Source organism: Temnothorax longispinosus, unplaced genomic scaffold (assembly GCF_030848805.1).
Source record: "Temnothorax longispinosus isolate EJ_2023e unplaced genomic scaffold, Tlon_JGU_v1 HiC_scaffold_14, whole genome shotgun sequence".
Classification (NCBI taxonomy): Eukaryota; Metazoa; Arthropoda; class Insecta; order Hymenoptera; family Formicidae; genus Temnothorax; species Temnothorax longispinosus.
In genome coordinates this window covers 338,072-348,558 of record NW_027269925.1, presented here as the reverse complement: position 1 = coordinate 348,558, position 10,487 = coordinate 338,072, and the positions used below count along the sequence as shown (strand labels likewise).

Sequence of the window (10,487 nt, the reverse complement as noted above, 5' to 3'; positions counted from 1 at the left end):
TAACTTTTTTGGATTGAAAGAATAGGAATCAAGTTGTTTGAATCCCGTGTCATGGATTAAAATGGATTTTAAAAAATTCAGAAACTTTAATTGGATAGAAATGGATTCAAAAGATCAGAATCTGAATTCGACACGGATCAAACGAATCCATTTCAATCCATTTTCATTTGCTGAGAATAGAAATATATTGGACCTATTCTGAGAAAGTGTGTGTCTATTAATTGCAATACATATATTTGCTTTACGAATTTCAGTTTTGAAGACATTTCCAATTGAACAAGGATACGGCTTATAAATTAATTAAGAAATATGAACAATCATCTTGCCCACCATTAAATAATTATGGAGGAATTAAGAGAAAGTCGCCAGAAGAAGATGTACTGGTATTCCTGTGGTTTGCTGGTAATAAGGAATCATTGCGGTGTGTCGCGACGCTTTTTGGAGTCTCCCTCAGAACAGTTTTTTACCAATGTAACAGAGTCATGAAATATTTGACTGAAATTGCGGGACAAGTCATCAAATTTCCAGATGATTTAGACAAAGAACCAAGATCCTTTGAAGAGATTGCGGGATTCCCAGGTGTTATAGGCTGTATTGATGGTTCGTATATAAACATAAGAACACCAACTCACAAAATCGCATCGACGTATGCTAATCGACACAAGACATCTATAACATTGCAAGCAATATGTGATGCAAAAAGAAAATTTATCGACGTGTTCACTGGAGTTCCAGGCAAAGTTCACAATGCCAGAGTCTTTAAATTAAGCGATGTCAAACAGAAGCTGCCACAAATATGTGGGAAAAACTATCAGATTTTAGATGATTCCGCTTATCCGATAGGCCAATGGCTACTTGTGCTATTCAAAAACTATGGGAATTTAGGAGAAATGGAAAATAGATATAACAAAAAAACTCTGTCAAACTCGCGTACGTATTGAAAATGCCTTCGATATACTAAAAGCACGGTTTCGACAACTATTATTGCAGATCGATATGCATAAAGTCGAAAAGATCACGATTGTCTGTTGTTGCGTTTTGCACAATCTGTGCATAGACAATAACGATGTATGGGATGAAGATGACTCCCTACAATGAAGAGGAGCCATTCGTAACTGATCACAAAGATAATACAGAAGACGATCTGAAAAATATCGAGGAATTGAAACAATTCAGAATAATGCAGTGCCTGTAATAAAATATATTTTGTAATAAACATTTGTTTACTTTTGTTGTGCCCAATATCTCTAAAATAGGTATCACACATCAATACGCAAGTATCACAATTTTTAACAGGTATGTTAAGTAACATATTGGTTGCTTTTGAGTAAGCTGAATCTTACAATAATTTTACACTAACATTGTGCTTTCTAAAATTTAAGAAAACTAAACATTTTCTTTAATGACTAAACAAAACCTTTTTTTCTCCCGCTGATTAAGAAATATTGTGAAGCACTTAAGTACGTGAATATCTTATTTAACATTGCTTGCTTTTGAACAACTAAATCTGACGAACGTAAATTACTTAACATAAACATTGTGCTGTTACAAATCTGAAAAAACTAAACAAATATAAATTAAAAATAAATCAAATAAATAATGCTTTTTTTTAATGATTACTAAAATCTTTGGTTTCCTCCGGCAGATCATAAAAAACGTGTAAAGCACTTAAAAACGTGAATATGACTTGCTTTAAAAAAATTAAGTAAAAATAATTAAAATAAATAATTTCCATTATGGATGTCTGCTGCCTTAGTCTGTCACTCCCGTTCAGGGTTTCTCTGCCTTCCACTCCACAATTCGCGTATCAATGCCATCTTTTCTTGGTGTCGTTTCTCTCGAGCTGTTTTTGTCTTCTCATGTAGTTTTTCCAATTTTTCTGCGATAGGTACCTAATAATAATAGAAAAATTAGTGTAAATCAGGACAGTTGAAAGCAAAACCAATCAAAGTTTTTGTAGAAACAATAATTTCAAAAAAATTGAAAAATTTAAAATTGTTTAAACCCAAGTCATATTTTTTACGGCAATATTTCATTATATGTAACGATTTATTTCATAACACAATTTTAATATTTATTTAAATAAGGCTCATCTTTAAAAATTTTCTATTTAATTTGTACATATTACAGAAAATTTTTGTAATACAGGTAATCAGTATTTAAAAAAAAAGTAAAGAACGGCGCCAAGTACACGCATAGTAGTGTATATGTTGTTACCTCGAAAAAAAACAGTGGTAATATACCTAAAAAAATCTAAGTACCAAGTGGTAGACGTAATCTTTATATCTCGAAAAATCTCAAAAAAACCTAAGCAGTAGTATCTTACTTCGAAAAAAAACAAAGTGGTAGTATTATACCTCGAAAAACCCTAAGTAACAAGTGGTAAACGTAATCTTTGTATCTCGAAAAATTTCGAACAAACCTAAGCAATAGTATTTTTATTTCCAAAAAATTATAACTCAAGTGATACACATCACAAAATTACGTTACCTTATCAAAGATGAGTCGCGCTTCAAGTGATCTATTTTACAATCTATCTTACACAAAAGAAATGATATCTCTTTAAATTACAGCGCCAATTACAGAGAGATATATTGCCTCAAAAAATAATTGTCGTTGCACTACTTTAATAAATCTTTATATTGTGTCAATTAGAAAAAGAATGTATGGTAACAATTTTATAAGATTAAAAAATTTTATTTATATGTAAAGTAGTACGAGTACGACTTTAAAACTGCCGCGTGGACACCCGCCATATGGACGCGGTCACTCGACAGACGGTAAAGTAGGCGCCGGAGGCGAATAGACTCGGAGACACGTGCTCATAGATCACGAGAGTATTTCGGAGACGCACTAATTACGTAGCGTAAGAATTGATTTATTGTAAGGAGGGAATGACGGTGAATAGTAAACTTTAAATGTCGTTTCTTTGCTTACAGGTAAGAATATTGTAATTAGAATAATTAAAACTATAGGAGTAATACAGGTTATATAAAACTTTGCTTACAGAGAAACACAGTTTAGTTTATTTTCCCGAGGTTTCCCCAGAAGGAGGACAAACGCATTATAAAACGACATTTACAGTCAACAAAACGATGAAACTACAATTTCAGTTCACCGTGAAAGCAGCAAATGATGGAAAAACAAATGTTATATGTCTAACCTCAATCAGGGGCCCTATTCTTGAAATAGTTGCGTATACGCAAGTGATGAGTTGCGAATGATCGCAATGGAAAATCCCTAGGCCCCTATTCTTGAAATAGTTGCGTATACGCAAGTGATGAGTTGCGAATGATCGCAATGGAAAATCCCTAGAACAGTATTCTTGACAGTCGCAAGTGGTAACGTATACGCAATTTACTATTCGCAATGCAACGAATGGGTCCCACTATACGTTTCAAGAGAAACGTATAAGTATAAGTTATACTGTGAAGAAAACAGAAAGTTATGTATTGAAAAATGGATGTGGAAGATATCCTACACCAGTTTTACATATATTAGAAAATGCTGATATAGCAGAAGAACGGGAGAGAATTTTCCACAACAGAGATGATCCCTTTGAGTTATCAAATAAAAAGTTTATTCAAATTTTTCGATTAAGTAAACCTGCAGCAAGATATGTTATTGATCTCGTTGAACCATATCTAACTTCTCAAACAAGAATTTCTGCAATTGATTCTACAACAAAGGTAATTATTCTAAAATTAAGATTCTAAAATTAAGATAATATTTGTGCATAATGCACATAAATACAAAAATCTACAGGTTGTGACAGCATTGCGATTCTTTGCAAGTGGTTCGTATTAAATGGATATCGGTAAAAATATTTATATGGCAGTGAGTCAACCAACAGTATCTCGTTGCATGAATGAAGTAATAAATGTAATGACAAGGCAAGAGATTATGGACCAATGGATAAAATTTCCTTCTACCTTAGCAGAATTGAATGAATTACGAATACAGTAAGAATACATACAAATTTTCTATATGATATAAAACATATAATTATATAATGTTAATCTTTTTATAATTATATTACTATTTTCTGTTTCAGATTTTATACAAAATATGAAGTACTAGGCACTATTGGATGTATCGATTGCACTCACATCGCAATCTTTCCTCCAACAGGACATAATAATCCCGAGCATATATACGTCAACAGAAAAGACTATCACTCGATTAATACACAGTTGGTGATAATTAATTTAACATGAATTATTTACATTTATTACAAATGTATATAATAATTATGTATTGCATTTTATTACAGATCTGTGATTGGTGTTTAAGAATAATGAATGTAAACGCACGTTACCCTGGCAGCAGTCATGATTCGTACATTTGGAATAATTCCAATGTAAAGAATGCAATGATCCATCTATACAGACGATACCCGAACAATAATTTTCATTTACTAGGTAAGATATATGTTGTATCACATATACTTTAACACACCGTGTAATAATAAAATATTAGAGAAATTACTTAGCAAACACAATGTTACATATAACGTATATATTGGTTGTAATTTCCTACTTAACAATGTAACTATTATGTAACACGTATGTTATATACAGTTATATTGTTGAGTAGGAAATTACAACATGTACATTACATGTAATATTGTGTCTGCTAGATAGAAATCTGAATGGGTAGTATATAATGAAGAAAAAATTTTTTGTCATATGCTTAATGAAAACAAAAAAGGTACAAAACAAAAAAATTATTATACTATATAATCAGTAGATTAAAGATTTGAACATTTCTCTTATTAGTTTTATTACACATTCAATATGCCTATTTAATAGGTAAATCATCGTTCGTTTAAAAATTTTTATATACATTAAATTGTTGCATTTCAATTTTTTGTTTGCAGGTGACTCAGGATATCCCTTACGGCCTTGGATAATGACTCCTGTAACGGATGCAGCGCAAAATAGTCCGAAAGAAGCATATAATAAAAAGCAAATGAAATTTCGTGCATTAATAGAACAGTGCAATAGTGTATTAAAAATGCGTTTTAGATGTTTATTGAAATATAGAGTGCTACATTATGCTCCACCAATAGCATAAAAAATCATACATACCTGTGTTATATTGCACAATATATGTATCAGTGAAAATGTACCAATGCCATTGGAGGTTAATGATGATTTTGACAAACTGGACTTTGGAATATATAATAATGAAAATTTTATTGAAAATGAAAGAAATAACGGACCTGAAAGAAACATTCGAAGAATCGATCCAGATTTAGCAGCTGGAAGAATAAAACGGCGACAAATTATAAGAAATTATTTTTCCTGAGTCGTTATAAAACTGAAACCATATTACGTTTAATGTATATTTTATATATTTATATTTTAGTATATTTCTAATGCTTAAATTACTTAGTAATAAAATTTAATATTTATAATTAAGTATTATGGTATAAATAAACTATTGTTTCATCTCCAAATATTTATTTGTCTTTGTAATTAGAAATAAAATTTATATTGACATAAAATAAATTTTCAAACTTCGTATCATAGCATAGTACAAAAGAAGATAATAAAACAATACATCAAACTTAAATCATAACTATTATAACAAAATTGCAGATAAGTATAATATTGGTATTTTCTATTCTAGTAATGCACATGTTTTTCAAACATAAATAATTATCTTATTAATTTTATCGAATGCTTAAACTAATCATCTAGTTGACTAGTTATCAGTCTTATTACATTCACTTTAGTGCTTTTAATGGAACGTTCAACAGAAAGTATAAGACATGAAAAATAAAAATATATAAAAAATAAAAATATTCATAAATTGGTTTTGGAACATTCTGTATATGTAAATTAGACATTAAAAATTCCATTTTTCTAATGTCTTGCTTATTTTTTCGCTTACTTCTACAAATCTTTTTAAATATTCTAATTTTTTTTCATAATAATTTTTCTTTAATCCATATGTGTCTTTATAAATGTCATTCAAATGTGCTGATACTTTAATAACATTTTTTAATTGTTTTTTTCCTGTATTGCTTCTTTTTTCCTTTAAGGGGTTAGTCTACCCTGGAGAGCAAAAAAACAGGCGAATTTTCAAGAATTAATTTCAGACGAAATATCGGTGATAAATGAATGTTTTTTTTTTATTTTCTTTGTTAAAGTTTCGAAAACATGTCCAAATTTTTCTGCGTTGAAAAATTTCAAGATGGCGACGAGGCACTCCTTCGCACGCAACCATGTTTTTTAGAGGTGGTCAAACGGTGTACATAGTTTCTGGAATGTGGATGGTCTGAAACAAAAAAAAAAATATAGTCATAAACTATATTGTATTGTCTTCGGTATGACCGAGCGTTTTTTCTCTCCTTGTTTTTGGCGTCAAGAAAAAAATTCCTGAATTTTTCGCTGCATTTTTGGACCCAAATTACGTGTTATTATTATTAATAATTATTGAACAAAATATTATAATGAAAAAATCGTCGGTCATACTGAAACTACTATTCCATAGAATATGTGTACCAAATTTGAAGTCGATTCATCGATTAGAATTCGAGATATCGTGTACACCGTTTTGAAAAACATAGTTTTGAGAAAAACGCGTTTAAAGTTTCGGTACTAGTTTTTTGAGTGAAAAATTGCATTTTAAGCGTCTTACCGTTAATCAGCCATTCCTGCGTCATACAGTAAACCTTCCACCTCGTGAAAATTCTCTTTGAGAGCCGATTGTGCTGTTCTTCTATTAATTCTTTCTTGTTTGGAGGTCTCGAACGACCGCTTGTCAGCAATCGCAATTCGCAGCTCATCCGCTTTCTCGCACATTTCGAAGGCATTTGGCCCAATTTGTAAGTTCAGGACGCCCATCATTTGTAGAATACTCTCGTACCCGTGATTAAAAATGCTTGCTGCAAAATACGATGCCACTTCCACGGTTTTCGCGCCACTAAATACTCGTTTCGGAGCAAACGACCATATCATAGCGTTGACACTCTCGTTGGCGTTTTGGGTGAATCCGCCGACACATCGCGATAATAAATTGTCGTTGCTAAGCTCCTCGTATATGGGAGTGAGGGCCTTTATAACATCATCGGTGAGAGCCGGTTTATGTTTGTAAACAGCGAGTTTATCCTTCGCTTTTGCTTGCTGCCAGGTGCACCAGCTGTCTTTCCCAGGCGGACAGTTATCATGCTGTGGTTTTTCATCGGTCGATGATTTATGTTTCAATGTTGCCCAGATTTCCTTCTTCATGTCCTCCGCGGAATTTGCGTGTCTTCGTATTGCCAATCCGTAATAAATGCTCAGCTCGTCAATAAGTTTCGCTGTCAGTTTGCCTTTTCCGCCGAGTCTTTTATCTTTTCTCAATTTCCGAAGCCTCGCCCCCATTCGTTTTTGTACATGGCCAACACATTCCTTTTTTATTATAATAAAATCGTCGCCATACGGATGAGATTCGCAAATTCCTTTAAATGTTTTGCAGTCTCCATCACCGACATACGCAGAATATTTCACGTTGTACAATTCCTCCGATCTCTTGAATATTTCTATGGCAGCGTCCACCTCCATTTTTCCGGCACTTCCCTTGTGATTGGCACTGCACTCCTCTGCATGAGTTTCCGACCATTCCTCGAATTCCAATGTGTTTAGTTTTGATTTCCAATACTCGCACTGTTTACAATACGAGCATTTTACCACGAGGTCAAGCACTTTTCCAGTGTAAGAGCCGATCACAGTTGTCACGCCTTGCAGCGACGAAAAGCCGCGTTTCCTCCATGTTCCGTCGCCAGAAACTGTTAACCCTCTCAATTCGGCTCCATTTTCGGCATTTCCGTTAACTGTTTTTCTTCAGCAGCGGCTACAGAAAACAGTTTAGTGGCAACGGCTTTCGACGCACAATGAATATTACTCATCACCTCATAATAAACGTTTTTGTGGAATATTTTCGGGAGGTCCATTAGACCACAGAACTTTTTAATGCCATCGTAACCGATTCCAAGGAGTCTCATAGCGAAAGTGATGCGCCTGTTGACTTCGTACGCGGTATTTATGAGCGGACAAGAGAGGATGTAGCGTGGTTCACAGTTGACGCAATTGACCACTAATTTGAATCCAAGTCCGCGAATACTTGATTCGGAAAAAGTAATATTCCCACCGCATTCTTTGCATTTCACCATTTCACTCAACGTTGAAAAAAATGGTAAAAACACAATCAAACGGTATCCGTAGCCAGCATTTACAGGCACTTGCACTTCCTATAAGTCACTTTGTAATTTTTTCGCGGAAGCACTCGTCGACGCGGTTTCCTTCTCGAACATATTTAGATTTGATGGTTTCGGTCGTTTTTTACTTCTTGAAGGTCGTCCACAATTTTTACGTGAACCCTTTCTCTCAGAATACGTACGCTTCATTTTCCGACAGTTTTCGAATTTCTGCGATACGTTCGACTACACGGGAAACGGCGAAATGACGACAGCTGTTCGAAACTATGGCTATAAAATGATGCAATACTGGCGTGCTGTCTGTTGAAGAATGCTTCTGACTGACTCAAAAATATTTTTAACGACATCTGTTGGTGTCGTTAGTGTATTAGAGAAATTCAAAATTGAATGGTAAATCGTTATGCTGTATCCGCCGAACAGGTAACGATTTGCAGCAGATAGGCGTTTCGGAGCACTCCGGAGCGCTTGGGTAGGAGCTCGAAATTTCAATGAAAACGAGTTCTGGCAGGTATAAGACCTTTTGTCCCTTATTCTAGAGGGTTCAAAGGATTTTTTAAGCCAATAAAAAAAAATCGATTTTTTTTACCATTCCAAGGTAGACTAACCCCTTAATGGCGTTATCTTTTCATTGTCATTTTCTGTACTGCGTATTGCAGAATTAGTGTTGCTTAATATATATCCACTTTCTCTAACTGATTTATCATTTTTGGAGGTACATGGTTGAATATCCATATAATTCTTAAATGTTTTATTCATATTTTCTTTTTCACTCATTAAATCCTGAAAATTATTTTCATTGTGTGGATTATTCTTTTTTTCTGAAGCAACAATATTGCTGTTTGTATCTGTGTCATTACGCAACTGTAGTAAAAGATCATCTTCATCTTCATCTAAATATTCCACTTCTGTTGTGTCTTCCTGTATAGCAAATAAACATTCTATTTATATAAAAATTATTTATGTCATAAAATATACAAGTATATACGTATATTAAATTTTTATTCTTTTTTACATGTAACGTAGAGGAAGAAACACTGTGGCTGTGCTTTAAAATTCACTACTTGTACTAAAAATCTACAGTTCAAGCATAATATAAATTTTCATCACTGGTAGTAAATTTTGAAACAGCCTGTCACATACAGATATTTTATTCATATATATTTTATACATATTATACGTGCATTTGGAAAGATGCTATTACCACTCTTATGCCTATTTCTACCGCTGTAAATTAACTTTAATCTTGGTTTAACTTACTTTCTATCTTTCTCTAATTCTATGAATTGGAAAAAGATACAAGATAAGATAAACCAAGATTAAAGTTAATCTACTTTGGTAGAAATGAACATTATGACCAATTCCACAAATTACTTTAACCGGAGTTTAACTAACAATACCTAATAGGAGAGTTTGTTTTATATAAAACAAATTCTCTTATTGGATATTGTTAGTTAAAATCCGGTTAAAGTAGATTGTGCAATTGACCCATAGTATGCTGTTATTGTTTATCTAATGAGTGAAAAAAATAGAATGACTCTAATGACACTAATAACGTCTTTCCAAAATTTACTGTTAGTGATAAAAATTTATATTATGCTTGCACTATAGATTTTTAATGCAAGTAGTGAATTTTGGAACACAGCAATTGTGTTCCTTGCACTATACAATTATATATCCAATACTATATATATATATATATATATATATATATATATATATATATATATGACCCTCATATATCTATATATAAGTACCGTCCGTCTGTCTGTCTGTCTGTCTGTATGTACGCGAACTACTCATTCGTTAGTGGACCGAATTTTTACCAAAAGTATATGAAACAGGGGTAGAATTTCCCGGGGATGAAAATGTCGTGGCCATTTTTTTGCTACCGATTTTCTGGAAACCGATTTTTCTAATTCTTCTAATTTTTCGGGAAATAATTGACTGAATTTAAAAGAATTATATATGAAACAGGGGTAGAATTTCCCGGGGAGTGCCATAAAGTGTATAGTTTTTTGTTAACAACCTTTTAGAAACTAATTTTTTTAATTTTTTTAGAGAAAGAGAGAGCAAGAGAGAGAGAGAGAGGGACCGAATTTTTACTACGAGTACATGAAATAGGGGTAGAATTTCCCGGGGAGTGCCATAAAGTGTATAGTTTTTTGTTAACAACCTTTTAGAAACTAATTTCTTTAATTTTTTTAGAGAAAGAGAGAGCAAGAGAGAGAGAGAGAGAGAGAGAGAGAGAGAGAGAATCAAATTTATTAATTTAAAATCAAAT

The 10,487-nt window shown here is 32.8% G+C and overlaps 1 protein-coding gene and 3 pseudogenes across 1 annotated transcript in view; 2 read left to right on the top strand and 2 right to left on the bottom strand.

Moving 5' to 3' along the window:
• Positions 1 to 291: 291 nt before the first annotated feature.
• On the top strand, positions 292 to 1,098 carry LOC139823604 (putative nuclease HARBI1; annotated as a pseudogene).
• Positions 1,099 to 3,797: 2,699 nt separating this feature from the next.
• Positions 3,798 to 5,310, top strand: LOC139823603 (putative nuclease HARBI1; annotated as a pseudogene).
• A 702-nt stretch (positions 5,311 to 6,012) lies between these two features.
• On the bottom strand, positions 6,013 to 9,555 carry LOC139823602 (uncharacterized; annotated as a pseudogene).
• Positions 9,556 to 9,958: 403 nt separating this feature from the next.
• The window catches only part of LOC139823575 (uncharacterized), a 2,391-nt gene continuing 1,862 nt past the window's right edge, over positions 9,959 to 10,487 (bottom strand). The window contains exon 4 of the mRNA XM_071796108.1: positions 9,959 to 10,487. This exon is cut by the window's right edge and continues 543 nt beyond it. The gene's annotated coding sequence lies outside the window, so the exon portion shown is untranslated.